Below are 19,277 nucleotides of genomic sequence, written 5' to 3' on the forward strand. Positions count from 1 at the left end.
AAACAATGAAGTAAAGTTAGTGTGTACAAGTAGACACCCATGTGTAAAAATGATGTCTAATTGAGTGGCAGACAAAGTGATGAGTCAGAGAATGATTTGACAGAATAGGATCTGCCCAACTCTCACGAAAGAGAGAGGAAAGAAAAGCTACTTGAGGGAGCAGTGCAGAGAGAGAGAGAGAGAGAGAGAGAGAGAGAGAGAAAGAGAGAGAGAGAGAGAGAGAGAGAGAAGACAGTTTTTTTTAAAAAGATTTATTTATTTATTATATGTAAGTACACTGTTGCTGTCTTCAAACACTCCAGAAGAGGGAGTCAGATCTCGTTAAAGATGGTTGTGAGCCACCATGTGGTTGCTGGGATTTGAACTCTGGACCTTTGGAAGAGCAGTCGGGTGCTCTTACCCACTGAGCAGCATCTCACCAGCCCGAGAAGACAGTTTTATCAGACAGTTATAGAAAGACAGGTTGCAGAGAGAGAACAAGATAAACACAGGTAAAGACAGAAGAAAAAGGAGCCAGAAGATTAGAACATATTGCCAAAGTTAGTATGAACCCAAGCACAGCAATTCAGTCAGAAGACAAGAGAGAAGCCAGATTCAGTCAGTCAGCATGGAGAGGAATTTGAGCCAGAACAGCTTAGTTGAATCAGCCAGCTTGAGCTCAGAAAGAATTAGAAAGGGTGAGCTTATTTAGCAGTAAGTCTCAGAAGTTGAAAACATCCTAGGCCTAGATTAGATTGTACAGAGGTTAGAAGCTTCCAGAACTAGACCTAGGTTAGCAGACTGAGGCAATAGCCTCCCAGACAACAATTACATCAGGAGAAATATATATATATATATTATATAAAAGAATACATGGAAAAGGAATATAATTATTAACTATTATTAATATATATAATATATAATAAAATAATTCTTTTCTCTTCTTTTTTTTTTTTCTTTTTTTCGAGACAGGGTTTCTCTGTATAGTCCTGGCTGTCCTGGAACTCACTCTGTAGACCAGGCTGACATCGAACTCAGAAATCCGCCTGCCTCTGCCTCCCAAGTGCTGGGATTAAAGACGTGCACCACCACGCCCGGCTTTCTTTTCTTTTTTTTAAGACAGGGTTTCACTGTGAATCCCAGGCTGGGCTTGACTTGCTGTGTATTCCATGTTGACCTCAAACTCACGCCCTCTTGAGTCAGCCTCTTAACACTGGGAAAATAGGCATGTACCATCGCTCCCAAAATCACATTCATTTTTTTTTGGATTATTTTTTGGCTATGTTTGTTTGTTTGTTTGTTTGTTTTTTCGAGACAGGGTTTCTCTGTGTAGTCCTGGCTGTCTTGGAACTCACTCTGTAGAGGAGGCTAGCCTCAAAACCAGAAATGCGCCTGCCTCTGCCTCCCAAGTGCTGGGATTAAAGGCGTGCACCACTGCTGCCTGTCCTGAGCCATCTTTTTAGTCCACATTGGTGCCCCTCATTGCCCCCATTTATTTATTAATTTTTGGCAGGGTTTCACTTTTAGCACTGTCAGACCTGGAACTCACTATGTAGACCAGGCTGGCCCCAACTCATGAGATTTGCTTATTTTGGCTCCCCGGAGCTGGGAGTACAGGTGTGGAGCTGGGAGTACAGGTGTACAGCAATCCTGACTCCTGTTAAACCATGACCATGGCCCTTCTTTGCTGTTAATCAATTATTTCGTAGCTCTCCATAGCTTTTATAAGCAAGGATAAATTCCTTAGTGTGGTGCTCAACCACTTTTGTAATCTTATCATCGTCTTCTTCAGCAATTAGATTTTAGACCCTAGCTTTATCTTCCTCTTCCATGAAACTTTGATCATCTTTTCCTTTTCCCTACATCTTACAATCACCTGCCTATCTTCCCACATCTGTAACATTAGAAACATTTTATCAAGTTTTTAGTAGAACTCTGGCCACAAAGTAGCAAATAAATTCCTTGTCTAGACCCCCCCCCCCCCCCCCACACACACACACCCTTCTGGAAGTTCTTTTTTTTTTTTTTTTTTTTTTTTTTTTTTTTGGTTTTTCGAGACAGGGTTTCTCTGTGTAGTCGTGGCTGTCCTGGAACTCACTCTGTAGCCCAGGCTGGCCTCCAACTCAGAAATCCGCCTGCCTCTGCCTCCCAAGTGCTGGGATTAAAGGCGTGCGCCACCACGCCCGGCCCCTGGAAGTTCTTTTATTTTCTGAGATAGTTTCAATCTGTGACCCAGACTGGCTAGAAGTTACTATATAGCCTAGGCTGGTCTCAAAATCACAACAACTCACCTGCCTCAGTCTCTCAAGTGTTCAGGAGCTAGTTTAAGGAGGCAACCCCCACTTAATGGATTACTTGATCTTTCAGCCTAATGTAGGGGCTAGAATAGAGTAAGAGTATATTTGATAGACTTTACTGAACTGGGTTTTAAAGACTGTACGGAAACAAACCTAGCAGCGCTTTAAGAATTGCAAGATAGGCCTTTTGAAAGCAATTGCTAGTGATTGGGAAGAAGGGAGGAGGGCTGGGGAAGGTGAAGAGACAAAGAAAGGCAGAGACACAAATACAGCTAGACATCCAGGCCCAACACTGGCCCTGACTCACTGAAAGGCAAAGGAAACCCTGCTCTTCCTGAGCTGCTGAGTCTTGTTTTTCCCAGATATCTTTGTCAGGATCAAGACATCCTTCCTGATTGGTTTTAAAGCCCACACTCTGGGGCTGAGGAGATGGCTCAGTGATTAAAGCACTGGCTGTTCTTCCAAATGACCCTAAATCAATTCTTAGCACCCACATGGCATTTTATCATCATTTGTAATTCCAGTCCCAGGGCATACGATAATCTCTTCTGGCCTCTATGGGAACTTCTTCCACATAGTTCATAGATATACATTCTGGTAAAACACTCATAAAATAAAACACAAAATCTCAAAAACTAACAATAAACTTGTTGGGAATAGTGGTACATGCCTTTGATCTCAGCCCCTCTCCTCTTAAAAAGAAAGTCAGCCAGGCATGGAAGAGCACACTTTTAATCCCAGGACTTGGGGGCAGAGGCAGGTGGATCTATGACCTGAAGATGCCTTAGTCTATAACAGATATAACAGATAGGGCTGTTTAAAAAAAAATACACCCTGGGGCTACCCATCTAATTCCAGTAACCAGACAAACAATAATAGAATCTTCATTGTTCTAAAGAACTTTCTTTGGCTTTCCTGTTGCTTCTAGAATTAAATCTAGGATTACAATCCCAGATATGGTGAGTGATTTCCTGATGCCACTTTCCCTGTGCTTCCCCATTTATCTGGTCTGGAATAGTCTTACTTTGCAAGATCTTAATGAATTCCATTCTTCCTATAAAGGTATTTAATAGCATGACTCTTTGCTAAATTAAGAATTCATGTGGGAGGATGGAGAGATGGCTCAGCGGTTAAGAGCGCCTACTGCTCTTTGGAAGGTCCTGAGTTCAAATCCGAGCAACCATATGGTGGGTCACAACCATCCATAATGAGATCTGATACCCTCTTCTAGAGTGTCTGAAGACAGCTACAGTGTACTTACATATAATAAATAAATAAATCTTAAAAAAAAAAAAAAGAATTCAGGGGCTGGAGAGATGGCTCAGAGGTTAAGAGCACTGACTGCTCTTCCAAAGGTCCTGAGTTCAAATCCCAGCAACCGCATGGTGGCTCACAACCATCTGTAACAAGATCTGACTCCCTCTTCTGGAGTGTCTGAAGACAGCTACAGTGTACTTACATATAATAAATAAATAAATCTTAAAAAAAAAAGAATTCATGTGGTAATATCTATGGCAATCACTAAAACAGTAATAGTATGAAAGAGACTAGGAAGCGAGATCAGCATAGTGAATTCTAGGCTAGCAATGGCTACTGAGTGGGAGTTTACATAGTGAGATATACATACGTGTATGTGTGTGTGTGTGTGTTTGCCTGTTTTATATATATTCACCCATGTGTATGCCCAAGGAGATCACAAGAGCATGTCAAATTTCTGGAACTAGAGGTAACAGACAATTGTGATGCTGGATCCCCTGCAAGAGCAACAAGCACCTTGCTGTTGTTGGGTTTCTGGTTTTTGTTTGTTTTTTGATTTTTGAGACAGGTTATCATTGTGTAGCCTTCACTGTCCTGTAACTAGCTTTGTAGACCAGGGTGGCCTCAAGCTCACAGAGATCCACTTGCCTTTGTTTCCCAAGTGCTGGGACTAAAGAGTGTGGCCACTATTGCTCAACTGCAATAAAAGTACTCTTAACCCCTGAACCATCTTTTCAGCCCCCAAAATTAAAAGAAGAAAATGGAACTAGCAAAATGGCTCAGCATCTCAAAACATTTGCTATACAACCCTGATGCCTTGATTTCCGATCCTGAGAACCACATGAAGGTAGAAAGAGAGAACAGACTCCTGTAAGTTGGCCTCTGTATGCAATGGCATATACGCCTACACACACACACACACACACACACACACACACACACACACCAACTACTACTAGTAATAATAATAAGTGATACAATCGGGACTGGAGAAATTGCTCAGGAATTAAGAGTATATACTGTTCTTACAGACTTAAGTTTCCAACATTTATGTAGGGTGATTCACAAGCACCTGTAATGCTTACACAGATACATAAATTTTTTTCTGTAGTTTTTTGAGACAGGGTTTTTCTGTGTAACTCTAGCTGTCGTGGAACTTTCTCCGTAGACTAGGCTGGTCTCCAACTCACAGATCTACATGCCTTTGTTTCCAGTGCTGGGATTAAGGGCACATGCCACCATACCCACAAATAAATATTTTTTAAAAAACAAAAGTGGGGGCTGGTGAGATGGCTCAGTGGGTAAGAGCACCCGACTGCTCTTCCGAGGGTCCAGAGTTCAAATCCCAGCAACCACATGGTGGCTCACAACCATCCGTAACGAGATCTGGCGCCCTCTTCTGGGGTGTCTGAAGACAGCTACAGTGTGCTTATGTATAATAAATAAATCTTTAAAAAAAAAAAAAACGGGGCTGGTGAGATGGCTCAGTGGGTAAGAGCACCCGACTGCTCTTCCGAAGGTCAGGAGTTCAAATCCCAGCAACCACATGGTGGCTCACAACCATCTGTAACGAGATCTGGCGCCCTCTTCTGGAGTGTCTGAAGACAGCTACAGTGTACTTACATATAATAAATAAATAAATCTTCAAAAAAAATAAATTAATTAATTAAAAAAAAACAAAAGTGATTAAAAATCAACACATAAAATTATAGATCTTGAGAGTACAAAAAACTTATAAGTAAAGCATGTGACATAGTGGTAGAAGGAGTCAAGTATAGTTAGCATGTATCTCATATTCTAGTAATTCAACTCCTAGGTATAAACACAAGAGAAACCTGTCCACTAAGATCTTGAATACAAATGTTCATAGCAGTATTATCCATAATGGCTAAACGTGGAAACTCAAGTTTCTATTAACTGATTTGTATACAGAAGATGGTATACATAGATAATGGGATATTCTTCTTTTTTTTGGAGGGGGGTGTTTCGAGACAGGGTTTCTCTGTATAGCCCTGGCTGTCCTGGAACTCACTCTGTAGACCAGGCTGGACTCGAACTCAGAAATCCGCCTGCCTCAGCCTCCCGAGTGCTGGGATTAAAGGTGTGCACCACCAAGCCCGGCAATAACGGGATATTATTAAGTCATAAAAATAAATAACATATTGACACGAGCTACCTATACCAATGAACTTTAAAAATACTATCCTAAGTGAAAGCACCAGACACAAAAGCCATAGATTATATGATTCCATTTACATTAATAACTACAGTAAGTCATTGTAAGAGATTAATGGGGCTGGTGAGATGGCTCAGCAGGTAAGAGCACTGACTGTTCTTCCAAAGGTCCTGAGTTCAAATCCCAGCAACCACATGGTGGCTCATAACCACCTGTAATGAGATCTGATACCCTCTTCTGGTGTGTCTGAAGACAGCTACAGTGTACTTATTTATAATAATAAATAAATCATTGGGTCAGAGGGAGCAGGGCTGACTGGACCAAGCAGAGGTCCTAAATTCAATTCCCAACAACCACATGAAGGTTCACAACCAGCTTTACAGCTACAGTGTACTCACGTACATAAAATAATAAATACATCTTTAAATAAAATAAGGAACTTCAAAGTTATCATGGTCCTCCTCACTGAAGCATTTCTCTTTCAATGTATCCTCTCCAGTCTTCCTATAAGTACACACCATTTAAGAATCCCAACTTCTGAACATCTACTAATACTTTAAATTGAATATACTCACCTGTTGAGTCATTTAAGACACATTTCAAAACCCATGCCTTAAAACATTTAAAATGGTCAGTCCATTACTTATTGAGGGCAGACTGTGTACCAGGTACCATATCAAATGTTATATTCCCTTCATTTCATTCTCCCAACAGTCTGTAAGTCAAGCAAAATTATCCTTATTTTACAGACAAAGAAACTGAAGTCCAGAGTTATTGGGGATTTTCCCCATATTATCATAGTTGGGCCTGGATTTAAACTGGGGGTTCCCTGATTCTGAAGTTCGACAATTCTATTATTTTGCTGCTAAAACAATAATTCACTCATCTATGCAACAAATATGTAAATTGTAAGGTACATCAACTATGTGCCAAGTCTTAAGAACAGTAAAACAAATGTCCAGGGCAGGCTTAAATGTAGTTGCATTTCAAGACTGAAGAACCAAAAAATCAGAGGTTTGGATGGTGGCAAGAGAGCCACTGTAAAGATTCAAAAATAAAACCCTGAGTATTGTTATTTTGTTTTTAAGACAGTTTCATGTATTTCAGGCTGGCTTTCAGCTTCATATTCTACCTCAGCTACCTAAGAACTGAAGTTACTGATCTTATACCCCACCTAATGACTTTCTGGTTTAGAGAAAACAAGGAGGAGTGGTGGAAAAGCAGGGTGTTTGGACAGAGTGGTTTAGGAATGGTGGTTACAGATGGATGTTCAAACTAGCTTTAACTGTTAGGCGATTTATACATTATTCTTTCAAGTATATACTGAACACCGACAATATATCATGTTTCTTCCATTTACTGTCTTAAAAAAAAAAAAAAAAGATTTATTTATTTTATGTATACCAGGAGAGGGCACCAGATCCCATTACAGATGGTTGTGAGCCACCATGGGGTTGCTGGGAATTGAATTCAGGACCTCTGGAAGAGCAGCCAGTGCTCTTAATCTCTGAGCCCATCTCTCTCTCCAGCTCCTTTAAGATATTTTTGTTTGAGGGAATCATTTAAAATTCTTAGCAAATCTCGTTTCAGTTCTATATTGATTTCCCAGGACGTGGTGGAGAGGTGGTATGTACCCTCTTTTTTTTTTTTTTTTTAACACAGCTCCTGTTATCTGTGAGACCTCAATAATTAGAGAGGTCTGGTTTCTAGAACATGCTCACTCTTCTGCTCTCTGCTAGATCCTAGGAGGAAAGACACCAAAAGGATGAAAATGAAGCTTTGGCCCAGACCAGGGGAGGGAGGAGCCACAGAACAGAAAATAAATAAGATACAAAGTAACAAGGTCTTGACAAGCAGACTGCCTGAACTTCACCCAGACTTGTAAAGGTTACCAAATGTGTCCTGGAGAAGGCCGTAAATTTGCGCAAGAAACCCAGAACAAGTATAGATTCTGAAAGTGCAGCTGAGGCTGAAGGGCCAAGAATCCTCATTGGGCTCAAGCTCTGGTAAGGCAAATCCATTGCTCAGGTCTACTCTAGAGATTCAGAGGGGGAAAGTGTACGGCGAGGGCTGGCTTGCGCTGGAAAGAACAGTGGGGAGTGGAGTGTGTGCAGAAAATCTGTGGATTAATGGGTCTCCAGGAAGGGTCCTCCGGCTCTCCAAGTGCAAGCTAGGTGGCCAAGGAGCCTTCCCATCATTGCCCGCAGACAGGAGCTAGAGAAGGGTAGAACAATTACCATGTCATCCTTGGGACTTCCTTCTGATTGGCCGGAGCTTCCGTAGCGAGTCTCCGCGCTCCAAGGAAGGGGGCGGGGCCCCGACACAGCGTCACTGCTGTTTGGTGCTCACTCCTCTAGCCACTCACAAGCCCTCTTCGAGGGGCCTGTGTGACGTCATGAGCCTCTCTCAGCCAACCGTTGCGGCAGAGGGAGTGGGACTCTACATCCCTCCCCATCGTCCCTCCTTTTTTTCCCCCCCACTTTCCCGGCAATTCCTTACGCTCCTCCTCTTCCCCTCTGTTCCTAATCAGAGACCGCCTCCACGTTCGGTTTCAAAAGGATCGTCACCCAATGAATAACGGTGTGGGCCTCGAGTGGCGGACCGGCCCGCCAATGCCCGGCCGCCAAGGGCGGAGCGCCCGGAGCCGATCTCTGACGGTAGACTGCGTGTGACGCAGTCAGGCCTCTGCGCGCTGCGCCCGAAGCGGCGGTCGGTGGCGGCGGCAGCGGCGGCAGCGGCGGCGACGGTTTTTCTGGAGGCCGCGCGGTGAGCGGCGGGTGACGGGCGGACCTGGGCTCTCACTCCAGACGCACCGCTGTAAGTCGGGAGCGCTGCCTGGGCCGGGCGGGTAGATCTTCCCCTCTGTACGGGCATCTGCGCTGGACGCCCGGGGCCCTCTCCGCCGCCGAGTCTCGTGCCGGGCGCGCTCCTTCGGGCCTGCGTGAGGGGGCGGGGCCCGGGGCCTGCGGCCTTGCTCGGGAGGCCCTGGGAGGGGATCCAACCGTGTGGGGCGTAGGCCGGAGGGGTCTCGGGTAGCAGCCCACGTTGAGTGAACCTCGCTTTCTCCGGTGCTACTCATTCATTCGCTGGGTGGAGGTGAGCAGCCCGCGGTAGGCAGGCCCTTGCAGGGTGGTGCCTTGGGGGGACTTCAGTGAGGTCTCCCCATCACTTCCTTGACCACTCTACTGGACACGTTTTGTCTAGGGTTCAACCAGAGGGTTAAGTGAGTCAGAACTGCGTTTAGCTTTTTAAGACACTGACAATTGTCTGATAAATGGAATGAAGGGTTCTTTCTGTTTTGTGTAAACCTAGGTGAGAAAGATTGAATTTCTGAGTAACTGGAGCCATAAGCGTTTAAATTGTCAATCACCCCCACTCTGCCTCAAGTACAGAGGCTTTCTTAGTGGGAGGTAGGTAGAGGAAGAGAATCCCAGGTGTCTTGATTCAAGTCTAGTAGAATTTGTATACTATTCCACCCTTTCTGTATGTTCCACTCTCCCAATATTGGCAATTCTCTATTTGGTAGTGGGAAGGATCCAGACATTTGACATAATTTTCAAAAACACTTCTAGTTTAGCTGTTTTCATGTTTGTTTATATATAGTAAGATAACTTGATTAGTAGTACCCTGATGTGGACTTTTTGGCTTTTTTTTTTTTTTTTTTTTTTTACTTTGGAGACAACCCTTGGTTGGCCTGGAATTCGCTATGTAGACCAGGCTTGTCACAGACTCAAAGAGACCACCTGCCTCTAACGCTGAGGTAATGAGATTAAAGGTGTTTGCCATCACATCCAGACTTAACATAGACTTTTGAGAACAAAACTTTAAAAATGGTGAAATTGACTTTAACCTTGGCAGTGCACACCTTTTATCCCAGCACTTGAGAGGCAAAGGCAGGAGGCGTTCTGTGACTACAAAGCTAGCCTACTTTTCATACTGAGTTTCAGGACATCTAGGGCTGCAGAGACCCTGACTCAAAAAGCCAAGTGGGGTGGGGAATAAAACCAAGATAGATGTGGTGCAGGCCTGTAATGTCACCAGTTATGGAAACTGAGGCCAGAGAACTAGAGCATACACAAATACACAGGCAAAACACTTGTACACGTGATAAAAGAAATAATTGAATTCATTTCAGTAAAATAAAAAAAAATGAGGCTGAACATGTTAGAGGTACTGGGAAATACATTGATAAAATTAAATCTGCTACTTAAGATTTGATGGAATTGTCCGGCATGGTGGCGCACGCCTTTAATCCCAGCACTCGGGAGGCAGAGGCAGGCGGATTTCTGAGTTCGAGGCCAGCCTGGTCTACAGAGTGAGTTCAGGACAGCCAGGGCTATACAGAGAAACCCTGTCTCGAAAAACCAAAAAAAAAAAAAAAAAAAAGATTTGATGGAATTGTCATTTTGATCTGAATATATCAATCAGCTTGTAGCTTTGATGTTTATATAAACCATAAGACCTAAAAAATAATGCAAAAGCACAGAAGAGAACTGAAGTCTTAAAAGTTGTAACCTGGTGTTTTCTGTACCATTTTCTCAGTTTGAGCATCACCACCTGACTCACTCTCCTTTGTAAGCTTCCATAGCACTTAACCTGATCTTCTGCTTGTAGCAGACATTTTACATGTTAGCTATTTGACATTTTACTAGATTATGTTTTGTTTTGTCTTGTTTTGTTTTGTTTTTAATCTTGCTGGCTGTGATGGGAATGCCTTTAATCCCAGTACACCAGAGATACAGGCAGATGGATCTCTGGGAGTTTGAGGTCAGCTTGGTCCGTATAGCAAGTTTCAGGCCAGTCAGACTGCATGAGACCCTTTCTCAAAACACACACACACACCAAAACATAGATACATATATTTCTTAATATTTAGGTAATGTGGCTCATAGGTGTTCCTTAGTTGTATTTTGTGAATGAACAAATACAGAAAAGTTAAACTGAGAACTACTCCGGAAAAGAGTCTAGGTGTTTGTGTACTTAGGAAATACTTTGTACTTTTGTTGGTAGCCATTAGCTCCTAGGTATCTAATTACACTGGTAGGGCACCAAATTCACATTTGGGAAAACAGTATTATTTGTATGGTGATAGTCTAGGACATCAATATTGTAATACTGATTAATTTCTAGTAACAGACTTTGTAAAATTCTGAAATTCAATGCCTTTAATCCCAGCACTCAGGAGGTAGAGACAGGGCGATCTCTATGAATTTGAGGCCATCCTTGTCTACAAATCCATCATCAGGAGAGCCAGGGCTGTTACTCATGGAAACCCCATCCCTCCCCCATATACATATATATGTATACATATGTAATTATGTGTATATATACTATATAAATCTTAGTAGATGCCAGATGTTAAGCATTTTATGAGGATTTAGTGTGCTGTGCTGGGAATTCAGTACATGCTCACAACAAGATAGTTCAGTACCAATTAACCTTTGTTCCCCAAGTTGTAACTACCAAGGTTAAGAAATTATTAAAATTATACCTGAATGAGATGACTGCTTACATTTTAGTAAAACTATACTTACTTTGCTTGTAAAGTCAGTTCATAAATTGTCTAAGACTTTTTTTTTTTTTTTTGAGACAATATTCATGGTGTGTAGCCTAAGGCTGACTTTAAACTCCTAATTTTTCTGCCTTTCCCTTTCATGTACAGAGTGGTATATGTCGCCATGCCCTGCTTTCCATGAAAAACTTGTCAAGTACTGTTCTTGGGAAACTCTAAAACTAAGTCCTAGAGCCACTTTCCTTTAAGATTCTCTTCTCGAGCCGGGCGTGGTGGCGCACGCCTTTAATCCCAGCACTCGGGAGGCAGAGGCAGGCGGATTTCTGAGTTCGAGGCCAGCCTGGTCTACAAAGTGAGTGCCAGGACAGCCAGGGCTACACAGAGAAACCCTGTCTCAAAAACCAAAAAAAAAAAAAAAAAAAAAGATTCTCTTCTCAACAACAATATGAACTAACCAGTACCCCGAGCTCTTGACTCTAGCTGCATATGTATCAGAAGATGGCCTAGTCAGCCATCACTGGAAAGAGAGGCCCATTGGACTTGCGAACTTTATATGCCCCAGTACAGGGGAATGCCAGGGCCAAAAAGTGGGAGTGGGTGGGTAGGGGAGTGTGGGAGAGGGTATGGGGGACTTTTAGGATAGCATTGGAAATGTAAATGAGGAAAATACCTAATAAAAAATATTTTAAAAAGAAAGAAAGAAAAAAGAAATTCAGCCAAGATGAAAAAAAAAAAGATTCTCTTCTCATTTCTGTGGTAGATTACTTTTCTATAAGACAAATCAGGGAAAAGCTTTGTTTTTTGAGGAAGGAGTAAAAGAGCTATTGATACTCAAAGTTACATGCAGTATTGAAGAGTTAATACTTCAGTTTAATGGGGAATAATTGTTTTAGTTTGGAATGTATTTATTGAGACAATATCTCACTATGTACCAGGTTGACCTGGACTCACTGAAACTGCATCATTCTCCCAAGTACAGGCATGTGCATGTGCCACCAGGCCTAGCTGCATTTCTTTGATTATTTTGCTTTTCAAGGCTGGGTTTCTCAGTAGCTCTGTCTAACGAGGCTGGCCTTGAGCTCAGAGATGTGCCTGTCTCTGCCTCCCAAGTGCTGGGATTAAAGGTGTGTCCCAGCTTTAATAAAGCTAAAAATAGAGCTTTATGGAGCTGGGTGATGTAGATTAGTTGTTGGTGGATTGCCTAGCATTCATGAAGCCCAAGGTTCACTTCCTGCATCCTATGAGTCAGGCATAGTGACTGGCATATGCCTGTAGTACCAAGGTTTAAGCCAGTGGTTTTTAACCCGTGGGTCTCAACTCCTCAACCTCTGTCTCCAAAAATTATTTGCATTATGATCTATAACAGCAGCAAAATTACAGTTAATGAAGTAGCAACAAAGATAATTTTATCGTTGGGGGTCACTACAACATAAGGAACTGTATTAAAAGGTTGTAACGTTGGGAAGTTTGAGAACCACTGACTTAAGCAGTAGAAGCAGGAGAATCTACATAGTTCTAGCTTCTCTAAGTATAACTAGTCTTTAAAGTTAATAGTAAGTTTAAGATAAAGGTGAAGGATAGCTTAGTAGGGTAGATTGAAGGATGTGAAACTGGAGGTGGACAGATAGTAATAGTATAAGATAGTACCTCTCAAACTTGGTGGTTTCTAAACTCCTTATATCTTTTAAAAGTATAAAGTGTTCCAGGGCCAGTGAGATGCCTCAGTGGGTAAAATGCTTGCCTTGATAATCCCAGAAACCTAAATCAGTCCCTGAAACCCACATACGCATGGAAAAAAGAGAACAACTCCAGAGGAGTCGTCCTTTGACTGCCACATGGACTCAGGGGGACAGAGAATAATACAATAGTCATTCAATAATAATTATAAACTTTTTTTTAATTATGGGTTCCAGGCGGCTTTTATTTATAATGTTGATACTTACTGTGTTAAAAATTAGCCAGGCAATGGTGGCTTTCACCTTTAATCTCAGCACTCAGGAGGATGATGCAGGCAGATCTTTATGATTTTGAGGCCAGCCTGCTCTACAGAGGAAGTTCTGGGACAGCCAAGGCTACACAGAGAGACTCTAGGGGAAAGGGTTGGGAGTGTGGGGCTAAAGAGATAGCTCATCAGTTAAAAGCATTTACTGCTCTTGTAGAGGACCTGAGTACAGTTGCTAGCCTCCATGCCAGGCATCTCACACCTGCCTGTAACTCTAGCTAAAAGGGATCCAGTGCTCTTTCTGGCCACCATGGGTACTGCACCATGTGTATTTATACACATATATAATAAATGCAAAATAAATAAGTGGGGGCATGATGGCTTATACCTTTAAATTCAGCACCTTAGAGGCAGGGTAAGCATATTTGTAATTTCAAGGCTAGCCAGAGCTACAAAGTAAGACCCTGTCTGAAAAATAAGATACAATAATTTTAAAATTCAGTGAGAAAGCTGGATTAATAAAAGATTATTTGATACAGTAGTTGACTTTTATATTCCAGCAGCTGACAAAGTAAGTTAGTGAAAAATACCCAACCTTATGTAGATAACTAGCTAAAAAAGAAGGGAGTATTTTAATAGTCTTTTCAGATGTTTGTATTCTCCATTGACATGGCACTCAAACCTGTTACAGATTTGTAATACAGATTTAGAAGCCTTATCATTACATTTATGTCCTGTGTTACACAGAAGTTCATCAGTTCATCTTGCACACTGTATCTTACACGTGATTTAATGACATCAGCATTGATAATTCGGAAATTATTGGTTCACTAAGTTATGTTGACAAATAAAATTTTACAGTTGTTACTATTTTGATCCATTTCAGTATTCTCACTTATTAAATCAGGGATGTGATGGCACAGGCCTTCAATGACAGTCCCAGGGAGTTTAATGGTGTACAGATGGATTCCAGGGCCAGCCAGGGATACAGTGAGACCCTGTCTCTCAAAACAATAACAAATTTGGAAGGGCGGGGCTGGCAGTATAGATTAGTTAGTGGAGTGTTTGCCTAGTATACATGAAGCCCTAGATTCTCCCCAGTACGTCATAAAACAGGCTTGGTAACATGACCTTTAACCCCAGCATTTGGGAGATGAAGGCAGGAAGATCAAAGTTGTTTTGGTTTACTTTCCTGTTGCTATAATAAATACCATGATCAAAAGTTAGTTGGGGAGGCAAGAGTTAGTTCATCTCAAACTTTTAGTTTCAGCGCACTGCTGAGGGAATTTTAAGGCAGGAACTGAAACAGAAACCTTGGAAACCTAGCTGTTACTGGCTAGACCACTGCTCGTGCTCAGCTCTCTTAATATAGCCCAGACCCACCTTCATAGGGGTGCTGCTGTTTATAGTAAGCTGAGCCCTCCTGCATCAATCACGACATTTTCCTGCAGTGGTGGACGCAGGCTAGACTAGTCTGGATAGTTCTCATTCCAAGTGATCCTAGGTTGTGTAAAGTTGGCAAGAGAAACGACTAGCACAGAAGTTCAAGGTCATCTCTGACAACACATCCAGTTTGAAGCCCAGCTTGGGATTCATGAAACCCGTTTTTAAAAAGTGAGGAAGAGTGGGTGGGAAGTGGCTTGGTAGTTATGAGCACTGGCTGCTCTTCCAGAAGACGTGGCTTCAATTCCCAGCACCCACATAGTGACTTGCAACCATCTGTCACTCTAGTTTCAGGGAATGCATCGCCCTCCTCTGGCCTCCACCTGCACCAGGCACAGAAGTGGTGGGTAGACATACATACAGGCATACATGTTAAAGAAATATTTTGTAAAAATGAAGGAATGCAAGAGAGATGGCTCTGTGATTAAGATCCAGAGGACTAGGGGTTGAATCCCAGCACCTACATGGTGGCTAACCACCTATAACTACATACCTGGAAATCTGATTCTCTCTCTGTGAGCACCAAGCACACATATATATGCAGACGTATATGCAGGCAAAGCACTCATACACATAAAAACAAATATAAAATGTAAAAGTAGGGTGGTAGCTGACAGGCTCCTAGACAAGTTTCTAAAATTCTGATTTTCTTGCTTCAAATCTGTTTTGTTTTGTTTCAAGGGAGAGTTTCTGTGGTTCTGGCTGTCCTGTAACTCGATCTGTAAACTAGGCTGGCCTCAAACTCAAGAGAGATCTGCCTTCCCAGTGCTGGGATCTAAGGTGTGTGCTCCCAATGCCCAGCTTTGCTTTGAATTTTAAGCATGGTTTATCATTCCTTTGTTGAGATAGTGGTATTTCATGACAAAAAAGAGCTCTTTAATCACAGAAGTGTTTTTCCTTGAATCAACCCATGCGTTAGTGTATTTAAGTACTTTTAAGTACTTCTCATTAAATTTCAAAAAATAATCACAGGATAGTAAAATGATGTTGAGAATATCATAAATACTTTTTACTGCTCATTAAGGACTTTTTTTACGATTTATTTATTTTATGTATGTGAGTACACTGTTATTCTCTTGACCCACCAGAAGAGGGCATCAGATCCCATTACTGATGGTTGTGAGCCACCATGTTGTTGCTGGGAATTGAATTCAGAACCTCTGGAAGAGCTGTCAGTGCTCTTAACCACTGAGCCATCTCTCCAGCCTTGAAAATTTTTTTATACTGGTTGGCAGTGGAGAATTCAATGACTGTTCATACAGTTTGGGGTCGTTGACTTGATTGCTGCTTAGGTTCTAGTTTTTTGTTTTTGTTGTTACTGGAGATTGAACCTAGGGTCAGAGTGCTTTATCACCGGTGTGTACTTGTCTCTGTCTGTCTGTCTGTCTGTCTGTCTCTCTGTTAGTTTGGTTTTCCAAGACAGGAGTTTCAATGTGTAGCCATGGCTGACCTGTAACTTGCTCTGTAAACCAGGCTGGCCTTGAATTCAAAGGAGATCTGACTGCCTCTGCTTCCTGTGTGCTGGGATTAAAGGCCTGTACCACCACTACCACCCAGCTCTCTATTTACTTTTTGAGTTGGGGTGTAAGTTTCTTAGCCTTGCCTTGAACTCTCTAGTTCAGATAGGCCTTGAACTTGTGATCATCTTGCCGTAGCCTCTCTAGAAGTTGAGATTGGTTACACCAGGCCTAGCCATTGTAGTTTTATTATGAAAGTAGTTTGGGCTCTATGGATCAACTGAAAAATCTTAAACTTATAGATACTTGGGTCACAATTTGAAGACATTGATCTTGGAAAGTGATTTTTATACTGATTAAAAAGCTGCTTTGGAAGTGGAGGGTTCTACTATACCCACTGCTCTTTATTTCATAAAACAGCTGCTTTTTATCTGTCTGTCTTTTCTTTCTTTTTTTCTAATTAGCTAAAGATTCTTTAAATTGCCAGGCAGTGCTGGCACATGCCTTTAATCCCAGCATTCAGGAGGCAGAGGCAGTTGATCTCTGAGTTCAAATTGAATCTGAATTTTGGCTGCCTATTCGTGAAGGAAACAGTTTATCCTCCTGTAATATGTCTATCACCATTATTCATTACTTGGTCATACTTCCTTTGATATAGTGGTTGCTAATATCTGCACATCTGACCCTCTTGTCAGAGGTCAGTAGATTCTTTTTCTGTGTGTGTATGTGCATGTGTACATAGAGGCCAGAGGTTTTTCTTAATCACTCCTTTAACATCGTCCCCCTTTTCATTTATTTATTTAGTTGGCTAGTTTTTTTTTTTGTTTGTTTTGTTTTTTTGAGACATGTTCTCTCTGTAGTCCTGGCTCTCTTGGAACTTTCTGTGTAGATCAGACTGCCTCCTGAGTGTTTGGATAAAAGATGTGGACCACTACTCCTGAAATTTTTTTTCCTTTCTTTGAGACGGTCTCACTATTTGTCCTTGCTGACCTGAAACTGCCTATGTAGACCAAGCTGAACCTGCTTGCCTCCTCAGTGGGAGGATTATAGGTGTGTGACACCATGCCTGGCCTAACATCTTATTTTTTTTCTACGCCTTATTTTTGAGACAGGATTTCTCACTGAATCTAGATTACCTGTTCAGTTAGACTTGATGGCTCTTTGAGAGTACTTGAGTTCTATTCCCAGCAGTCATGTCAGGTGGCTCACAACTACTTGTAATTCTAGCTCCAAACTAGCCCTACACCCTCTTGTCTCTTGAGGGGGACCCACACACATGTTGCATAAATGTGTAGGAATAAATAAATAAATAAAACAATCAGTCTTTGCTGGGTTGTGGTTGATGGTGGTAGTGTAGAGACAGGTGGACCTTTCTATTTAGTTAGTTACCTTTTTTTTTTTTTTTTTTTTTTTTTGCCTTTAAGATAGGGTTTCTCTTGTGTTGCCCTGGCTGTTCTGGAACCCTCTGTAGACCAGGCTGTTAAGAGATCCACCTGTCTGCCTCCCTGGTGCTGGGATTAAAGGTGTGAAGCAGCAACACCTCACTCTGGGGCTTTTGGGTATGCTTGAATTCCCAGATCTTCAGAAGGAGAGGTAGAATAAGGAGTTTAAGGCTAGCCTCAGAAATGTTAGTTAAGACTAGGTACTTTGTTCTTTCTGGAATTCTACCTAGCCTCCTTTCCTGTCTCTCTTACCCCATCCAAGACAAACCGTACACAGTGCTTACTTACCGGGTACTTCTGCAGAAAGAGTGCTGTGAGGGCCAAGGCAGCCTGGAACTAGTGTGAGACCTTGTTGAGACCTTGTCTCAAACAAAACATACTCATTTCTTTTATTAATTCAATAACTATGGATAGTGATTCCTCCCTTTTCTACTATTATCATGGGGGTTAAAAGAGAAACAAAAAGGTGCTTGTAAAGTAGAAAGTAACTTCTCAGTCTGTCCATCTACAGGTGCCTACTGTGTTTGCTCTTTGCTGACTTTGTTACAAATGAGTTCAGGGGAGTAGAAAGGAAGACTTAGTTAACATTTGTAGAATGCTTTAGAATTAGAAAGCTGCCCGCTGGGAGGGGCCTTGAAGCTTCACAGTCATCCACTTTGCCAGTGCTTAGAGGTTTGCTTCTTTGTTGTTGTTGAACTTTGTGAGGTAGAAAACTAACTTTGCTGTTGTATCCAGAGTTAACTTAGTGTACAAAATTTAGATATATGATAAAGTGAGACATCACCATCCAGAGTTCAAACTTTCTGACATTGGGGAATATATTTCTGTCTATGAGTTAGATTACTGATGTGTGTTGACTCCTTTTTGGTATTATATAGAGTAAGTAATAAAGATTATTGAAGCACAAAGTACAGAGGAAAATTAAGGCTGAAATTAAAGATCATTTTTAAAATGTTTTATGCAAAATGAATGTAAATAAATCGATTCGTAAAGATAAAAATGAATTTTTGTAGAAAATTTTATCTAAGCCATGGGAATATCATGAATTGTTTTATCATAAGAGATTACATTTTATCCTGTTTCTACTTCATCATATCTTACATACATACCACCATAACTTGTGTTTCTTGTCATTTGATGTGCTAGCATATACCTGTAGTCTCACTGCCTTGGAGATGGAGGAAGAAAGATCAGTGTCACTCTTGGCTACATAGCGAGTTTCAGGCCAGCCTGGGCTATGAGTGATCCTGTTTCAAAAACCCAAAATAATCTGTTGTAGAGTCAACCACCTGGAATCCTACACGTGGGAGGTAGAGGCAGGAAGATCAGCAGTTCAAAGTCAGTCTGTGTATACAGAAAGTTTGAGGGTAGCCTTCGATAGCTGTACCATCTCAACACAACAACAAAAAGGATAATTGTCCCTTGCCTTAGCAGGTTAGCTGTAAATGGGATAAAGTTAAGTTCCTCTGGTAGCAGACTCTGAAGTGGGCAGTCCTTAGAGGTTGGTGTAAGAAACTTTCTTTGTATAATCTCCTGTGAGAGAAGTGAGAAAGTAGGAAATGATATTTGAATATGCATAGTGATGGGATTGAACCTTGGGCTTTACAGACAATAGGCAAGCATTAAAACTGACCATTGCCTGTGTGACACTGTCTTTATTTTTATGTATTACCTTTTCTTCTTAGTAGTAGAAGAGAATTGAACCTAATTCTCTGAAAAAGCACTCTACCACTAAGCTATATTTCTAGTATGGTTGATGTTGTGTTGACCAA

The 19,277-nt window shown here is 41.7% G+C and overlaps 2 protein-coding genes across 12 annotated transcripts in view; one reads left to right on the plus strand and one right to left on the minus strand.

The window, feature by feature from the left end:
- The window catches only part of Pgap2 (post-GPI attachment to proteins 2), a 28,699-nt gene extending 20,580 nt beyond the window's left edge, over positions 1 to 8,119 (minus strand). For 5 of the 6 annotated variants that reach the window (XM_029480159.2, XM_085841459.1, XM_021167281.3 and 2 more), the window contains exon 1: positions 7,947 to 8,111. The gene's annotated coding sequence lies outside the window, so the exon portion shown is untranslated. Of the gene's footprint in view, positions 1 to 7,946 lie in introns of all 6 variants that reach the window. The other variant, XM_021167288.3, reaches the window with a different exon arrangement.
- A 273-nt stretch (positions 8,120 to 8,392) lies between these two features.
- Positions 8,393 to 19,277, plus strand: part of Nup98 (nucleoporin 98 and 96 precursor) — a 92,722-nt gene continuing 81,837 nt past the window's right edge. For 5 of the 6 annotated variants that reach the window (XM_021167275.3, XM_029480156.2, XM_021167277.3 and 2 more), the window contains exon 1: positions 8,393 to 8,526. The gene's annotated coding sequence lies outside the window, so the exon portion shown is untranslated. Of the gene's footprint in view, positions 8,527 to 8,715; positions 8,806 to 19,277 lie in introns of those variants that run through there. The other variant, XM_029480155.2, reaches the window with a different exon arrangement.

The sequence above is a fragment of the Mus caroli genome, unplaced genomic scaffold, assembly GCF_978045245.1.
Source record: "Mus caroli unplaced genomic scaffold, Mus_caroli_1 scaffold_8, whole genome shotgun sequence".
Taxonomy (NCBI): domain Eukaryota; kingdom Metazoa; phylum Chordata; class Mammalia; order Rodentia; family Muridae; genus Mus; species Mus caroli.